General features: G+C 33.2%; 1 protein-coding gene and 1 long non-coding RNA gene across 5 annotated transcripts in view; one reads left to right on the forward strand and one right to left on the reverse strand.

The window, feature by feature from the left end:
* LOC138122306 (irregular chiasm C-roughest protein) overlaps nucleotides 1–15,150 on the forward strand; it is a 329,893-nt gene that overhangs the window by 113,201 nt on the left and 201,542 nt on the right. The window lies entirely within an intron of this gene.
* Nucleotides 10,316–13,603, reverse strand: LOC138141429 (uncharacterized). The gene is made up of 4 exons (XR_011163155.1): nucleotides 13,418–13,603; nucleotides 13,027–13,352; nucleotides 11,151–11,422; nucleotides 10,316–11,093 (listed from the first exon to the last, which is right to left on the reverse strand). It is a non-coding gene; the product is annotated as an uncharacterized lncRNA (long non-coding RNA).

Here is a 15,150-nt window from a genome sequence, read left to right on the forward strand (position 1 = left end):
TTTAATGAAGCCCTGCAACCTCACTTTTTTGCAAAAAAGATGACATAGGTCAAAAACGATGACAGATAAGTATTGACCAAAAGACGTATTAAACTCAAAAGTTAACGTAGAATCGAAATGTAAAGTCAAAATGGGGCCTTTCTATTTAAAAAAACAAAGATGGCATCGATTTCCGGTATTTCCGGAAGTGCCGCCATTTTGAAAATATTTCGTTTGAACTTGGAGTAGTCGATTATAGTTAACTACCAATTTTCATATTAATATGATTTTGGGAAATCTGAAAATTTCTAATGAACGGGCTACGTGAATCAGCCTGTATATCCCACAATATTTTCCGAATGTGCAGTAGAAGCGTAACCATCATCTAGAGAAAAGGAAAAGTTGATATCTTTAATGACTAACAAGTTATGGAGCTTTTTCGCAACTCTGTATATTTTGAATAAAGCTCTAGGATAGCAGATATACTCGTAATATTTAGTTCGTGATTGGTTGATTGGATTACAACTGGACGTGGTTATGAATCTCATTCTCATAATTATATATTTAAAGGTAAATTAAATGTTCTGAAATTGTCGATTTACATAATATTGGTATTTTTGAACACATTTTATATAAATTAGAAAATACAGATTTGGTATGAGGTGTCGGTGAATTACTCTGAAAGCTTTTACAGAATTTTCTATGGTTTAGTGGTTTAGTCAAAAATTAAATTTTATAAATTAAAACTTTGTCAGCATGAAAATAACTTCACATAACTATCGTTTAAATTTATTCAAATATATGCGCACACATGGGCTCCTAACGAATAGAATTCTGTTCGATTTTGATAGTTAATTTAATTACTAAATCAGAGCTGGTATTAATTTGAATTTAACGAAGCGTCACCTTATAAATACGGTTGTACATCCTACGCACCTCAAAAAACCTATTTGCATAATACGCTTGAAATTATCGTCAAATGAATGTTTACTTGTTTATTAATTTTTCAAACACAATAACGGCGCAGATCCACAAATGAAAGTTATATGTCATGATCTGGATGAAATAATGCCGTATTACTGCCATGTGAAAAATCGAAAAGAATAAGTACCAGACGGGAGACAAAGAAAACGAAGATAATTTAGTTTCCTACGCATTATTTATTTTTCTCATATCGCGCTAACAAATTTCGTTGTGTGAAGAAGACATATATTCCTGATTGTATGTATAGACTATAAATTGATGCTTTTTCATGTGGTCCACGTAATTTTAGGTCACCACTCCAAAGGCGAAATTAATAATTTGAAATATAACTTTATGAATAATCAGCACCTAGGTTAAGTACGAAAGTAATGGCTAATTATAAAACTTTAGTATTGAAGTAATTGATTATCCACTTTTAGAGGCACTAAAGTTTGAAAACTTCGTTAGTTATTCTGGTTAATTAATCAGTCGACTTTTGCACATAATTTTATTGTAAAATATGTTGGGCATTATTAAAATTTTAATAAAGCGTCTAATAGAATATTAATATAGACAAAACCCATTTTGATATCGCATGTTTCATGTATTTCCGCTTTAGACAATATTCGACGCGGTATAAATTTTTCATGAAAAGGAGCAAACCTTGATGGACGTAACGTTGCATTAATTAATATTTTTTCGTTTTATTAATCGAAATCGCGATTAAAACGTGAATTTCGAGGCTCTTATCTAGGTGACTTGCAAGTTCACAAGCACGTAGGTGGGTCTCGTTTGATGTAAATTGATGGAATGTTCGAGGTACAGGCTTGAAGAGCCGTTTCATATCTTAAGATGTGCACAATAAATAAATCTCTTTCTCTCATGCACTAGATGGCAGTGTGCTGTATTAATCAATTCTTGGCCTCCGGTGACGTGATACTGTCGCACCGAAACGTCATTAATTATAGAAACGACGGTGTCACCATCTGTGCCTGATTCAAGCGAAGCTTGCTCTTTAATATAACAATGCACTCCAAAATATATAATTATCACTCCCACAAAAGTAGACCAATTTTCATGAAAACATTATCCTGATAATGCCAACTTCACCGACGAAACACGTCGATATTGATTGAAATTACTCGTTGTGTTCATCTCTCTATTTTATTCATGTGTAACAAAATTACTGGTTATACATTTGTCCGCATATTACATCAACTGCTGTAGTTATTCAACTACTGTGGCTGTCATCCGGGAAAACAAACTTTATGCTATGTAGCTGTTTCCTCCAGAAGGACCTCGGAACATTTTTTTATTTACTAGTTCTATTTTAATGGAAATGTAAAATAAAGTTTCATGGTACATGACAGTTACTAGAATCATGATAACATTGTCTACTACAGTCTGCAGTATCGATAAAAAAAAGTAATTGCTTGTACTGGGAAATGAGAAATACGTACACCACCTTCGCGATAAACATTTTTAGTAAACTATATTGTATCTTGAGTTCGAAAAAAAAATGGTGTAAGCCATGACTATCCCGGTTTTCTTGCCAGCGCTAGTTTAAATATTGTTTTTTCCCTACCGGTTAGAAATGTAGGCTGTGGATACCTCATTTGAGGTGAGAAAATTCAACTTTCTCGCTAAGGTAAGAAAGTTAATCATGAAATGTTTATGGTAAAACTGTACCAAAATACAAATGTCAAAAATGTCAAAAGTGAAATAAGTTATTGATAAATGAAAGCCAATTCAATAAAGCAAGTCGGTAGATCAATCATATAATCTGTAAAATAAACAGATAAGCTAGGTAGGTACTACAACTTCTGTTTATATCAAATTTTCGAACAGACGTCAAATCTTCAAATGCGATGACAAGTTAATTAAACAAATAACCCAGCGTACTATTCAATTCTCAAAATTTTCGTTTTAATCAGGAATATAACCATCTTTTTTTGACTTTTTTCAACGAAGTTGTGCCGGTAGGGAAAAAAATAGTATTCAAACCTTGTTAAGAAAGTGCCCTTGGTGACCTTGGGCACTTACAAACCTCGCCTACGGCTCGGTTTATAATCTTTGCCTGCGGTCTGCAAGAAAGCACTTTCTTACCTTGGGTTGAAATATACTATTTTATCAAAGACATATACTCCTCATCATGTAAGTCCTCCAGTAGAGAAAATTGATGGTTGTCAAGTACAGCAATATTTAAACTAGCGCTGCTGTCAACTGACTGGACTATGCTAGTCATACGTAGCTTTTTAATTGATTTAATAAAATAAAAGAAGAGTAATAAACAATTATTATTTCAAAAGTAAAAGGTTTGTATCATGTTTGTAGTGGATAAATCTTCCAAAAACAAATCCGCGTTTTTATAGGACCCCTTTCTTTCGTTGGATGTTTTCAAACTATTTCGTAGGGTGGATTCTTGAATCATTTGCAATTTTTATCTACAAAACTAGAAGGTGAATTGTCATCAAATTTTTCATGACGTACAATTGTGTAATCTATCTATCTCGATATCGTTTTTTATCAAAATCATAAACGACGTTTCTACGTTATAATTAGTGTGAGTTAATTATTTGCATAGGCGATCCGAAATGTAGGGGGTCTAATTTTGAAGACGATTATCTTATTTTCTTGTAAAAATATTAAAAAGGGAGTTGTATGGAAAAAGCGACAAAACGATTCCCCTAGTAAATGAGTCTTTTGAAGACAAATCCAAAAACGAAGCTCTTGCCGAAGAAGAACATATTTGTCTGCAAAACTTTCGGTACTGAAGATCCTATACAGATCTTGAAATCCGTTTTTTCAATAGTTCAAAAGAAGTAAAGAATAAGATTGTAGAATAACAGCTACTAATTTTATTTTCTAAAAGGAGAAAACAAGATGGTGAGAAGTAAGAAAGGTCTTTAAAAATTTTTTTAGTATACCTACATTTTACATTTTTATGGTAATTGAAGTATCATTTTACATTTGTAAATTATAAAATGTGTGTGTATAATATGCGTACTGAGATCAGCACCACTGCAATTAGCACTATATGATGTCGAGGAACATCTCTTTCTCCTACTTGACTCCATTTATGTTTTAATTTGTTCATTTACTTTGATTCACATCTTGCCACTAGTTTGAATTTGCCTGTTTTATTACCCAAGTTTTAATGTGGAATATTATAATTATCAAGATTTTAAACTTCATAAGTGCAAATTTGAACAGCGAAAACTTACAACATGAAATATATCAGCAGAGACAGATACTGTAAATTTGCACAGCTTGAACAGTGCCGGGGTAACCAGTGGAAGCAATGAGTTCTTCCAATCAATGGTCCTGAAAGTTGGTTTCACTCAGTCGAGCTCTACAAATTCCACAAATGGCTAATAGTGAAACAATCGAATTAATTTATATCAGGGGCCATATGTATAATTGTGTTTTTAATTTACACCAATAATATAATGCATCTGGTGTCCGCCCAGAAATTTATGGTTGTCGGGTCATGAATCGCTCGGATTTCAAAACGACACAAAAAATATACTGAGTTACGTCCCCGTAGGAACAAATTCACATCCTAATATTGGAAATTTTTAAAAACATCAGAGGAAAACAAACCCATCCAAACATTTAGTGCGGAAACCGGGTATATTTTTATTTGCCTTTGACTTTACTTGATTATTGCTATTGCCATATAACCTTGTTACGGAATGTATTTTGTGCGTTTGCAGCTAGGATTCAAGCAAAAGTAGTAGTTAACGCATAAAACTTGTATTATATAGTTTTCATAATAATTAATTGTGGATTATATACTGCCAAAGCTTGCATCTAAAACCTAATTCATTTTAATTCAAGTCATGTCCATGAGCCTGTAATTACTATTACTTGAGCTGTAAGCTAAATACTCACAATTTAGACTTTATTAAATAAGTACGAGACGACAGCTTTAACTGTGTTTAAGGCTACATCTTTGCGAAACAACGAGTGTTACCATTGGAATTATTCAAATTTGATTCATTAGCGGTGAAATGTCTTACAATAATTTAATCAAGAATTTTAGATGAAAATTAAGTCCTTTATTATTATATCACATTATTCGTTTCTTCCCTTCACTGCCAATCGATCTTCGGCAACAGCCCCCTTCAGCCTATGTACGATAACTATTGGGAAGTTTTTTGACCTGCGTATAATGAAACACAAAATTGTGATCAAATGTTTTTTTATTGTAATTTTCTGTACTATCGCGCCCAAAATACATTGGTTGGCACTATTTGACACTTCAAATGTAAATCAAGTATTATTGTCAAAATACATGACAATTTGAAATTATTCTTGTCAAAAATATGGCACCTTCAGTTTTTGATAAATGTAGAATCGTCTTACTTGCTTCTGAAGGGTTGTCTATGGGGCAAATTAATGTTGATCTTTTGCTTTTGAACCCTGCCTCTGCAGCTGGGATTTACCCCACCCGTATGACACTAACATATTATTATTATTATTTCTGAAAAGTTTTCTCTTCAATTTTTTGGTAATGCATCCAATTATGACGCTTTAGCTTCTACGAGGATATCTTGGAAAACCATATCCTCAGCATCGGCTAGGATAAAATAAACTATTTACAGAACCCAATACAGGGAGAAGCTAGTGTGCTTACTGTGATGTTCTTATTTTGAGAAAGTTAAGGATTTAAGAAAAAAGGTAGTAAAAAAGTCATATAAATGGGAGTACCTTTGGAGTAACCTGTCATTGCCTCTCCGCGAAAGGAAATTAATACACTTTTCGCTCTTGTCATACAAATATTTTTCTTTATATTTCTATTTTCTTCGTCAGTTACTCCAACAGGTTGCAATAGTTATAGTCGGCCATGATGGAGTTGCTTCTTTCCAAGTGAATTTATTTCCTTTAGAATGTCAGAATATTGAATGCATTACCTTTGTAATTGACAAAACGACCTTCGCTTTTTACGGTGACGAAGAATGGTTACACTCGTACTCGTATTTCCATTTCTTTTTCTCTAAGCTGTAGAAATCGTCGTTGTGTCACATTAATGCACTGTAAAATATCTGAACACTCTTTGAAGGTTACGACTCAAATTTCTTCTTTTTTTTTTGGTAGTGAAAAATACATGTCATTCCATGAATGTAATGTAATATGTTATTCGCTTTTAGTCGCTTGGTTAAAATTATTATTGTATGTATATGTGTGAGGGACTTTCTTAAAACCTCTTCGTATTAAAGAATATTCTTTAAAAACTTTAGTGTTTAAAATCTTAAATTAACCGTAGGTTCTATTAGGCACCCCAAGAATCCCTACATCCCCGATAGTCTCTAAGAGGTGGCCTTAAACAGGTATCTAAAGGTAGCGTAAAGAAAAGGACCCAAATCATGAAAAAGGTCGACAGATTTCTTCTAATTTATTAATACATTATATTTCTTAATTTGTTAGATTAAATTAAATTAGTAATACCTACGATATATGCTTAAATTTACTTTATCGGCTTATTTTTCTTTTACAACGCTTCAATAGTTGATAGGGGATAGCTCAAGTTCCTACTAAATAAGTACATTTTTGTTGTTTTACATTAAAAACTAGCTTCATGGAGGTATTTACTTAACACATTATTTATGGGAATGGGATCATATTGATTGACACTTCTTTTAAATTCGAAAATGGTGTTTTTCTGCTGAACAGAAAATCAATCAACGTACCTAAAACCCCTTTTCTCTTTTGTAGTAAATTATTAAAATAATGCTAACTGAGTGACATTGACATGAAAAAAAATATTTTGAAAAAAAATCTTTTAACAGTTTAGGCTTGAAACAACCCTTAGGGCTATACGTGAATTTAGTGGGCCATCTTGTAGTCTATTCACAACCATTTAATTTGGTGTATAGATAATTAAAATTCTGCGATAAATAAGGGAGCTATGGACTCGTCTTCTTTTTTGGGAACACCTGTAGGCTGTTGTTGGCTGCATAAATATGTCAGGTTTAACTTATTTACAAGATTTTTCCTGTTCTCCAGCAATAATGACGTTGTATCGTGTCAGACATCAGTGGTCAATATTTTATAGTGCTACACCTCACATAGAGAAATTATTTACATTTCTTTTTTCCTCAATATAATATCCTAGTAATTTTGAAATTCCTCGTTCTGGATAATGGACCTTTAATCGATAAAAACTTAAATAAGTAATCGTAATCAAGATACGGAAATTTCATTGGTAGTATTAGAACATTGTTCCCAAGAGAATGGATAATAACGTCGAGAACTTTTCATTCTTGTTGTATCTGTGATCGTACATTCTACTAATAATCGATAATTTCTTTGGTCGGTTATCAACAATACTGAAGAGTATACAGACTGTTACTAGTAGAAAACTAAGTGAACATAAAATGCCAAGTAACTCTTCAGTACCATTTGGACTGGCTATAAGATTGTGCTGTGAGAGTGAGTATTGTAATTTCAATTTGGTTGTAGGTCGTAAAATTTTATGGTACTTTAAGTTAAAGATCTTGCGGGGCTTATAAATCCTAGTTTACCACTAGCAGGTAATATTTTAAGCAGGGTTGTATTGTACATTTGGTATATTTGCATTGTACGGCAAACGGCACGCGCCGCTTCCCAACCTTTTCAAACCCAACCATTGTGCCCGTTAATCGCTCATAATATCCAATAAAATTTTACGACCTACAACCAAATTGAAACTACAGTATGACCCTAGTCTCTGTATTCTAGAAAAGAGCACTATAGTAAATTTGAGTAATGAATTAGTTAACAAAATTGATAAGTAAGAAACCATAGCTTACGTACATAATTAAATTAATTAATTTTGGCTTAGGTGAGCTACGTAGGTACATATATTTTGCACACCTGTTCTACTATTCCAAGATAGTATAATGCCAAATTCTTGTTGAATTATTTTCACACTAATGTATTATTATTCCCTTGTCATCAGGTCTGTTCACTGTTACATATTTAGTTTTGATCAATGTTAAATCGAATTTTTTAAAAATAATCATTTGATGTTTACTGTTTCAACATGCCACTTTGGTACTGTATTCGCTTCACAAAACAAAATTATTTCAACCCAGTAATAAATTAACTTAACTTTGTAAGTAAGGGAGAGAGAAGAAATAAAACTGGAATTCTAAAGTAGACGCATATTATTAACAAAATGTCTTCATAAAACCCAGCTGCAGCTTTCCACATGACACGTATCGGAAAACGTCATAAAATGTTTGTTTTCGCCGTTGGTAAGTGAAAAGTAACTGGAAAGCCGGGTGACATACGTGACACATGGATTGGCAATTTTGATAGTAAAGACACACAATCAATCTTGTTATGTAACAAGCCATAAGCGAATTTTGCACAACGTACTTCACGGCTTTCTGCTAGTAATAATAATAAGTCACGACAAATTTGCAAATCTAACTGGCTGATATCAATCTGGGGATAAATTCCATCAAGTTTCTATGACATAAATATGTAATCGTATTAAAAAATAGACGCCTGTGAATTTTATTTAATGGAATACCAATAACAATCTGTTAGAGATATCTTACAATTCCAAACATACCTGAGCGTACACTGGTGTGGAAAGTAATTTTTTTAAGTTGTTTTACCTGCCACGATTTTAGAAAGAAAAAAAAATAGCTCTAGTTTAAACATTTATATCCAAGAATTTCCTTAAATTAGAACAAACACAGCTCATTTCGTTTGGCACCACTACATGGCGTCGACAAAAATGTTTAAGTCACAATTGTGATGAGGTAACAGAATTGTTCTCTGTTCAAATAAATGACATTTTTTATTCAAAGATTGTCTTGTCTAATGTAATAAAAAATCTAGTGTCGCAAAACCTGTATCTTCAAAACTACAGCTAATAATTATTTTTTGCCATTATATTCAGTTGTAATACGATGAGTGGTCAATGTTATGCCGATTATTTTAAGGTGGTATTGGAAATGTCAACGGCACTGGGATATGAATTTGACGAGTGCGCAGCACGAGTGGAATTCGAAGGCGCCGTTGACATAAGTAATACCACCGCAAAAATGATCTGCATAACATTGACTACGAATCGTATTTGGAGGACTATTTAATGAATCAAATTTCTCATTTTTTTTGAGTTTCTCAAATTGTACGTTTCAATGTGTTAGAAAATAATATTTCTGTGTTCATTTTTACCTGCAAAAAAAGTTTAAATAAAGATTTTCATTTGTTTAGAATATTCACTTCAATGACTAGTACAATATTCATATACAGTGAGTTTTTCTTTACTACCTGCCATAGGGTTTTACATTCTAATTTTTCAACCCCCTGTTAACTTTTGTCCTCATGAAAATATTCAACCCAGTTTTGTAGTAAAGTTAAATTTCAATTTAATAACCCGAAGCAAGGAATAAGTCAGCAAAAAGACATTTTTTGAATTCCGTTTGCTCCAATTTTAAATTTTCAGTAGGCTAAAATTTCACCTGACTTTTGTAATTTTGATATGTAATTGATTGTGTGATTGCTTAACTGCCTCTGGAGGTCATTTTGAACATTTCATTTAATTTTTATTGAAGTAAAGAATCTTGTTATAACATAAATAATGAATCTATCGTTATTAAAGTAATGTTCAGACTATTTTTTGCAAATAACATTTTATTCGTAAATGCCTATTACAACCATTTAGGTATTATAAAATGAAGTAAAAGACTAGGTAATACTGTTGTTTAATCTAAAAACAGCGCTAGGTTTTGTAATTTTCACAAAAATAAAAGTTAACAGGGGGTTGAAAAATTAGCATGTAAAATCCTATGGCGTCTTAAAAAAATTCATTGTATAATACCACGAGTAGTCCAAATTATGTTGATTATTTTTCAAACTAGTCACGAATGTTAATTGTGCTTGGGAATGAATCCGCGAGTGCGTTAGCACGAGTGAGATTCGCAAGCAGAATTGAATGAGTGAAACCAGTTTGAAAAATAGTCTACATAATTTGGACTACGAGTTGTATTCGGAGGACTATTCCATGAACCAACTCTTTGGATGTGACAGCAAATCGGAAGAAGAAATTAACACAGAAATACAAAAACAAAAAACACACGTGAGTCTGTTTGGAAGCAATTCCATAAATTCATTCAAGGCTGCATTCATTTGTTAAAAATATTCGCTGGGATCACTAGTGGAATATCTCCGATACGATTTCCACGAGTGGAATATTCGGACGAATTCTTTGAAACCATGGTAACAAATGTGTAAAATTGTGTTTTTATTGGTCTATTTTTTACAAATGACAGGAGAATGGAGTAGCCGATGATATTACTAGTCCAAATCCGCTGTAATTCTTTTGTAACCATAGAAATCACTAAAATTAAGTTTGTTTCATTGGTTGATTAAGTGACAGATGAATTAATTAGTCATAAATTCATAATAATTAGCTAAATTTGCTAATTGCTTCCACGAAACATTTCTGCTGTTGACCAGTATATTATGTATGTTGATGACATGATATGATCGTCAAGTGTCTGTAATTATTGTCATTGTACAATACGTTTAAAAAACGTGTTCAATAGTGGCTGTCGAAAACAATACATCTGACAGCTTATGGCTTAACTTGGGTAATCCAACATGAACTAACGAATGGAGCTTTGCATGTGTTTCAACAATTTTAGCGAGATCGCAAAAGATTTTGGTTTGAGCAAGGTTCCTATAAGAGTGAGTCACTAACATTTGACCGTGCCGCTGTTCCGTAGGCACAGTCCAATAGCACTGGAATTCGCAAGCTCAAAATTAGGTTATGTAAATTTTAGTTTGCAATTATGTGTAATACTAATAATAATGCAAAGCTGCGCCATACGTTTTTGATGTTTTTTGTTTTTGACAGCCGCTTTTGATCGTAAATATTTATTCTGGAACATCCGCTATTTTCAATTCCTTGACAACAAATTACACAATAAAACTAGAAGATATCAACGTTACCTTGCAAATTACCCACTTTTTATCTTATTGCCTAAGAAAGTTCATTAGAAGCAGGCATTAAACTAAATCCTGGGGTCATATTATTACCCACTCAATTTTTTTTTCTGATTGTGTAACTATTTTTGATTCTATATTTCACTCTTGGAAAACCTGGAAGAATTTTCCCTTAATGTTTCCGACACGATACTTCGTTGAAACTGTAAATCAAGGTATTTATTGCAAAAAACTAAAATACGCCATTATGTGATTTATACCGAATCTGAACGTCTGGCAACCTCAAATATTTCAAGCCCGCATTTTCTCCACGATAATACAATTCTAAAGCAGGCGCCTATAAATCCTCTTCAAGAAGTATTCACGACAGCGCCAGTGTTTTACGCATCCGGTTGTAACTTAAATATAAATGGCCGCTGCCCTCTTTCACACCCCAGCGATCATTCCACGGTTTTTCTGGCAGTTAACATGGTAGTGGAGGTTGGCAGACTCCGGTTCTTGTTGTTGCGGCGAACAACCAGGACTCGACGGGCTAAGGAAAATAAACCCGAAGTTGACGGGCGGGCGTAGGGATGATCGTAAATAAGTCTCCAAAGACGGCGGAGGGCGTACCAGTTTGAAATTCATGATGTGAGCTACTGGTAAGGAGATAGCTTTCAATACTCGTTCTTTTGGTGAATATGTGCCTAAAACCCTATCAACAACATTTCGGCTGTTGTAAATTGAGAAACGTGTCTCCATGCTGGGGAAGGGAATAAATCACTACTGGTATAAGAACTTTTTGGCAAAATTTACGTCAAATATCGGTCTAATGTAATTACTCTAGGTCTAGGATATCACCAATAAAATGATTCTTCGTCTTTTAAAATTCAGAAATTTGTTTACTAAATTACTGTTTTAAACCAAGACCACCTCATTATACTACAGCATTCATCAGGGTTGAATGAAACCGAGTCTATCTCACGTTATTGTGTTAATTATAGGCGAGTTGTTATTAACTATTCAACATGGGCAAACTATTTATGTGTTAGTGAATTCGACATCGTTAGCATCGAGGTTAGAATATTTTTGCTAAATGGGTGTCCTTTGTTAAGAATGTTCACTGTCTAGAAGTTTCCACTGAGTAATTTTTATTACCCGGTAATTTAGCCGAAGAAGCAACATTATTTGAATGATTAAGAGATGGAAAAGCTTTTGAGCGCATTGAAAGTCGAAATCACTAGTCTCTAAACGTTTCCAAAGCAACTTTTTCGTAAACAGAGTAATTTGTACTTTCCACATAACAAAGACTTCTCTTTGGCCATTTTGTGTTTTGTAATAAGTACAAAATCAGCATGTTCTTACCGACAATAACAAACTCGAAACTTTTGTCAGAATGAGAATTGACTTTTTCATTCACAATTAATCCACTCCAGTGTTCGCTTGTTTGTCAGACTTGTGATTCAAGCACTGCTAGTTCAGTTTCAATTTACAAACAGCACAACAAACAGCAGAACATTGTTACCTTTATTAAAAATATACAATATGATCAATAAAGAAAGAAGATTAGGTGTGGCTAAGGAAAACTAAATTTCTGAAAACATGTGGCTTCAATCACACTCAGAGCATTGCTGAAGAGAGCTTAGAAAACTCAAGCATGAATTTTTACCAAACCCTCAACAAACAAGGTTGTCTATGGTAAACCCAGTGACAGTTAAATTCAAAGTTAAATATCTCAAAAACTTTCCTTTCTAACTCATTATTTCTTTTACGCAAACTTGCCAACAAATGCCTTCTTTTATAATGTTAATAAGTATTAATATGTTTTGCAGGTTTTTTTTTTGTTGTAGAAAATTTTGAAGTCTGCGGTAAAGCAAATGAATTTTTTTTATGAAATAATGTACATACATTTTGTAATTTCTATTATTCGTGTGAGCAAAACGCGTTAGCTAGACTATAGCTTTTAATGAAATGTAGTTTTGAAATGTTATGTTTCATTTGAACCAACCCTCTCTATACAGGGGCCGCAATACACAATCACGAAATATGTTTATCTTCGTTAATCTAGTTAAACATAACATCACAGCAACAACATAGACAATCGTCCCACAGGCACCACTAGAATATATTATTAAGCATAATTACGTTAAAACTTACATGTCGAATATTGTTCGTGTCAAGCGAGTATTCCACGATGATAATGTAAAAAATAAACTAGTTGACATGCTGGTATTATGTTATCAGCTGTTATAATTGACATTGGCTGTGATGTATTGCCGACATTACACGGCTAATGTATGCCGCGAAAAAGGCCGTTATTGATTAGAGCTCTGACCGAAATCTGTATTCGGTTCAGTAATGTAAGGAGCTCCAGAGACGGCATCCACAACACCGAGGGTGACGGTGACTGTGACTCTTACAGTCAGTCGGAGACAAGACAAATGTTCTTGAGGAGAGAAGCCGGAATAAAGGCACCATCTCGCCTAAAGCAGAGATGGGGTACTACAGGTGTAATATACGTCACAATGATGGATTCCACGTCTCTCACCTTCAGCTTCACACACGTACACCGAAATCTCTGAAATACTGCCACTACCGTAGTTGCGATTCGAAATTACCACCTACACATGCGTCTTACACAATGAATTACCTCGAAAGCGTGCTTGGTTAACATTCGGGAAGCAAGGATGAGGTCTAACGAGCCACTCACCTCGAACATCCACTCCTAGAATTGTTTAGCCAAGTTATTATTTTACTTAACATTTGGTTTGATATTTGAGATAATTAAATTAAGACTTCATCCCCTTTTTCCACGTTATACGTACATACCAGAGTATTCCATTAATGACAGAGGAGCTACAGTCCTTGTTAAGATACATAAATTCAGATATCTAAATTAAATACTTAGTAAACATAATTCATCTGTACGTCAAGCAAAATAAACATACTGGTAAATAAAACGCACATGACAATTATAATAAACGGTAATTATTAATGCAAATACTTATAAAAGGTTATGAATGTTGACACTGAGTTATTGAACATAATGTCGAACAGTATTTATTAACGTTAATTAAAGAAGATAGCATCTCGTAGCATCGGGTAACTTTCTTCTTTTCATTAGTTGGTTCACAAATACCTCTCCCACAAAAGCATCAGCAATACTTTGCATCCTTAGGACATGCATCAGTTGCACTGAAAAATCCCATTTAAATAATTAATATTGAATGATAGCAAGAGCTTTTATGGTTTTGGGGTGTTTAATAGTATATCATTCAACGAGCATGTAACGATGGCTATTACCCATGACGATGAAGTCTATGGTACGAGCTGTAGTGGGTAATAACCATTACATTTTTTATATGATACAGGTAGAAGCATGACTTTTATTATTTTTACTATCAGAATTAATTTCTTATTATTTTTTAGTAAAAAAGGAAACGTGTGTAGGCGATGATATTTTGCCATTGGTCACAATCCGTGGAGTAATGACCCAGTACTTACGGCCGTGGGTAATGAAAATCATTACTTAACACTTAGCACATATGCAATGAATCTATTACTTAATAGGAATACACTCACACAAAACATATAATTGTGTTACATTAATCTAATTACTAAAGAAAACGGTTGTTTTAAACAAACGTACTTCTGACAAGAATAATGGTTTTAAATAATAACAAAATGACAATATCTAATCTAACAGCTTGCATTTTCTGATGTGAGTACGATAACGCAAAAGTTGTCAACAAAATTTCAAAGTGCAAGAAAACTTTACTGGCTCTGGATATCATGTTTAATTAGTTTTCTGCTAAAGCTTAAAGTGAAGGGCAGGCCATAGTTTCATATAATGCTAAATTTAATTAAGTCTATTATCTGTGTGAATAATCAAATCCTATTTAGATAATATCAATTTCAATCAAGATATGAATCGAATAAATTTTATACGGCTTTGATATATCGTTTTCAACACAATGAACGTCATTTTCATACGCAATGTGGGATCTATTATTTTAAAATAAAAATTTATAGAATATTTTGGTAAAATTGTAATTGAAGTATTGTACAAGTACTTGTTTGCATAAAATAAAACTAGGTACAGCTGATGTAGGTACTTATATCCTTTTAATTTCTTGTGGATTAAGAAAATACCGAAAAGGAATACACGAGGAACTGTATAACAGTCACTAATTTTCTCATATTGTAAAGAATTTTGTAGCATTCAAACCCTGACCTCAACAGTGTATGAGGTGAAGAGTTCGAAGTCCAATTTATTGGTGA

Source organism: Tenebrio molitor, chromosome 1 (genome assembly GCF_963966145.1).
Source record: "Tenebrio molitor chromosome 1, icTenMoli1.1, whole genome shotgun sequence".
Taxonomy (NCBI): domain Eukaryota; kingdom Metazoa; phylum Arthropoda; class Insecta; order Coleoptera; family Tenebrionidae; genus Tenebrio; species Tenebrio molitor.